This window comes from Ursus americanus, chromosome 13 (assembly GCF_024610735.1).
Source record: "Ursus americanus isolate L20-20 chromosome 13, mUrsAme1.1.p, whole genome shotgun sequence".
Taxonomy (NCBI): Eukaryota; Metazoa; Chordata; class Mammalia; order Carnivora; family Ursidae; genus Ursus; species Ursus americanus.
In genome coordinates, this window is record NC_142139.1 from 8,925,103 (window position 1) to 8,929,272 (window position 4,170).

At 40.4% G+C, this 4,170-nt stretch overlaps 1 pseudogene; it reads right to left on the reverse strand.

Moving 5' to 3' along the window:
• Positions 1-204: 204 nt before the first annotated feature.
• On the reverse strand, positions 205-709 carry LOC123793121 (translationally-controlled tumor protein-like; annotated as a pseudogene).
• Between the last annotated feature and the right edge of the window lie 3,461 nt (positions 710-4,170).

Here is a 4,170-nt window from a genome sequence, read left to right on the forward strand (position 1 = left end):
TATTTTTAGACAACCTACCTGACATGGTTTTTTGGGGTTTTTTGCCTTAAAACAATGCCTCTGCGCCAAGTAAATCAAGCCCAAAATTAATGAAGAGCTCAAGGTGGCATCAGTCCCATTAGTGTAAGTCCTGGTGTTGTATGGATGAAAAGCAACAGCCAGTTATGACGACGGGTGAAAAATCCAAAGTAATAGCAAAATTGGTTAACATTTTCCCATATCTAAAATATCTTTAAAGAAAATCATAGATGGGGTCACACTATCCTCATAGTACTGGAGCACGGCAACCATGTCATCTGGATTCATGTTATTAGCAATAAAGAATCAGTAGTTTTAGAATTAGCAAGAACGTGCTTGATTTCTTCTGCAGCCCCTGTCATAAAAGGTTTTGCTCTTTTTGGTCTCTGTTCTTCAAGTCTGCCTTTGATTAAGTTCATGTAATATTTGATGTACTTGCAGGCTTCTTTAGTGAAGCTGGTTTCCTGCCAGCGATGGTTCATGACAATATCAACACCAGTGATAACTGTGCTTTTGCTACCTTCACCCTTCAGGGGTGGCATTTTCATAAATGAGCTAGTCATCAATGTTACCCATTGTTCTACTGACCATCTTCCCCTCCACCTCCAGGCACAGGATCTGGGATCTCCCGGATCTTATGGATGTTGAAGAACATCTCATCATGGCTGATGAGGTCCTGGCAGATCACCATGAGGGCACCTGGAGAGAAGCAAGGAAGTGCTGGTTTAGCAGGAACTGGGAACCCTCCCCGAGAGCAGTGCAGCAGGAGCAGTGCTCAGGTGGAAGCTAGTAGAGAGCAAAAAAGCTGGATAGACATTTCATTAAAGACTTGTGGTAAATTTAGAAAAGGGAAATAGATACACTGACTATGGATCTCCTATGACTAACAAATGTTAAAATTAATTTTAATGTTTGTTGGAATCTTTACTTCTAAACAATTGTACCATTAGGATGGTTATTGCACAATTATTATTTTATAAATTTCCCAGAGAATCTTAATGAAATTGGAATATAATGTAATTGAAGTGAAGCATTAAAGTTAACAATAAGGATAGGGAGAGGCCAATAGAATACCTACTGGGAAGAGAAGCCAATAAAAGACTGGAAGAGATTGCCTGGAGAGAAGGAAAGAAAAGATGACAAAGGAGCAAAGACAACTAACCAAAAAAAGAATAAAAAATTGAGTGTTCTTCCCTTGGACTAGCATGAGTTTAGCAATGTGAAGCCAAGGGCTGAGAGATGGGTCTAGATAATAATCATAATTATAAAAGTAACATTTATTGAATTTTTACAATGTGCTAGGATTCTACTAAAACATTTATGTATATTAACTCATTGAAACATCACAAAAACCAGGGGTGCCTGGGTGGCGCAGTCGTTAAGCGTCTGCCTTCGGCTCAGGGCGTGATCCTGGCGTTCTGGGATCGAGCCCCACATCGGGCTCCTCCACTAGGAGCCTGCTTCTTCCTCTCCCACTCCCCCTGCTTGTGTTCCCTCTCTCACTGGCTGTCTATCTCTGTCAAATAAATAAATAAAATCTTTAAAAAAAAAAAAAAGAAACATCACAAAAACCTCATGATAGTTCTTCTATTCTTCTTATTCTACAAATAAGGGAACAGAGCCTTTCTCCAAAGTCTCTTGCCCCACCCCCCCCAAAAAAAATTCAATAAAGGATGCAGCAGATACAAAGCAGCTTTCCTAAAGCAGACTTAGATTTAGGGTTTATTAAATTCAAGATCCAGGACAGCAATGATTTCAGATGCGGATGTATCTTTCATGAGCTTTGGGAGAACTGGGGTCAGTGCATTTAATAGCATCTAATAGTGGGAAGCTAAATGTCATTTTAAAATATCTGATAATTAGAAGCTGGGAAATTGCACATGGTCCAAAATCTTGTATGGGGGACCAGGGTGAGAGAAAATGTTAGTCGACCATATTGTTAGATGGCTAGATATTTAAAGGCTGATCTTGTCATAGGTTCTTAATGGCTTTAAGTGGTGAAACCAGATAAAACACAGTAGAAAACAAATACCTGATATACTAAATATGTGCAGCAATTTCTGGCAATTAAAGGTTTTGCCAGCTAGTGGAAAAGGAAAGCCTGCATTTTGGATACTCTCTGAAGAGCTGAAAAAGAAGTTGTGAAGGGTCATGCCACTGACCCATGGACTATTACCTGAGGGAACACCATGTAAAGTGCATTTATGATGGTTTTAAACACAAACACACTCAAAGTTGTAGCACAACATAATAAGTAAATAAACCTAGAAAAAATATTTCAGATAAGGAAGTGACAGATGAAAACATTAAATTAGCCATTGTTTTGGGCAAGATGTTGTTTATGGGTGACTCCAATAAGCATAATTATGTAATGTTCTCTAGGAGTATTTAGCCACTTGAATGCAGGATAGATTAATGCATCCCACAGATAGGTGAATTTAACCAGAGTTTAGGTTTTACCGGGAAAGATTGCTTGAGGGAAAAAGGAAAAAGGGAGTTAAAGACATTCATTTGGGAAGTAATTATAGGGCAGAATCATGAGAAACAAGCTGGATAATATGACATGTTTAGACATGGAGTTATGATGAATAAAGTTGAATTATAGGGTCAATGAGTTGGTGGTCGTGGTGAGATGGTGAATTGCATGAGTGGTGTCCTAGAGGGAATAGACTGGCAGAATAGGGAATGACAATCAAAATGAGACATCTGAAACTGAAATTCAGTTTTCAGTGATGATGAGGTCTAGGTATGACATATGGGTCATGAAGAAAGAATGGAGAAAAAGATTATCAGAGCTAATGAAACAAAAGAATTTAGAGGCCAAGGTGGTCGTTGGATCATATAGCTGAATTTTGAAGTAGATAACCATAATGGCAGGAAAAGTATTAATGAGTGAAGAACAATGACTCAACGGTCCATATGTGGCCTGACAAGGATGGATACAGGGTGGCTCAGTATGAGAATGTATGTTTCAAAAGACATGAGAGTTTCAAAGAGAGAAAGGAGTGACTAGAAGTAGGAACGGGGAGCAGAAAGGACCCTACCTCAAGCTCCAGACATGTGTACTACTTAAGCATGAGAGGAAAAAACAAAAATAAGTCCTTCATTTGAAGGACCCAGGAAAGCAATGCTTTCAGGGGCCAAGTTAAATTTCAACAAAAATCTGAAGGACATGTGCAGTGAGGATGTTAAGGAAGGAGAGGAGTTTTCTGACGTCAGGAAAAAAGTTTGAGTGGAAGGGCTTGGATAGCCAAGAGTGTGGGAGATATGGTTAGATTCGTGGAGGCTGGGAACAGGGTGGTGATGAACATCTGTGTGAAACTGGGTCATCTGGGAACCTTAGACTTCTCATGGTGATACAGGAAAGCTGGTGTTGAGGCAGACGGGATTTGTTTCAGAAGCCACAGGACAGTGATTAAAGGTCATGTGGTGGCTGGTCTTGCATACAGCTGGATGCGGGGTGGTGGTGAGGCAATAGTCTCATCCCTGAGGTTTCAGAGCAAAGGATATCTAGAGATCTTGGGTCTATTTTTGCTGGAGAAAGAGCAGCAATTCAGTGCCCTTCGCTTCCCATTAAGGGCCCTCTCTACTAAGTAATTCTATTTATTGGAAAAAATTCCTACAGAATCTTTAAGCCCAAAAGTCCCCTGCTCTGTGAACACTTTCCAAACCTCCACATCTCATGGTTAGTCATTTCCTCTGTAACCAGAAGAGTTTTGCACAAATAGCTCTTTGGACTTGTATGGCATTTCATTGTAATTATTCATGTATCTGTCTCTCTCAGTACACACTGACCTCCTTGACCCACAAATTGTGGCTTACTTTGCATCTGCACCACAAAGTGGATCATAGCCACACAACTGGGTAACAAACTTAGGACCTATTCAGTTCTGGATAGTTTTTGAGAAGTGAATTAAAGTGGATTAAAAGACTACTTCAGCCGTGTTACTGTTACATGTGACTAACCCTTGAGCGTTTCCCATGGGTAAGCATTGTGCTGGGCGTTGTCTGTACCCAATCCAGACTTGCTAGGTGTCCGAGTCAGCTGGGGCTGCTCAACAAATACACTTCAGACTGAGTAGCTTAAACAACAGACATTTATTTCTCAGTCCTGGAGACTGAGATCAGGGTGATAGCATGGCTGGGTTCCTG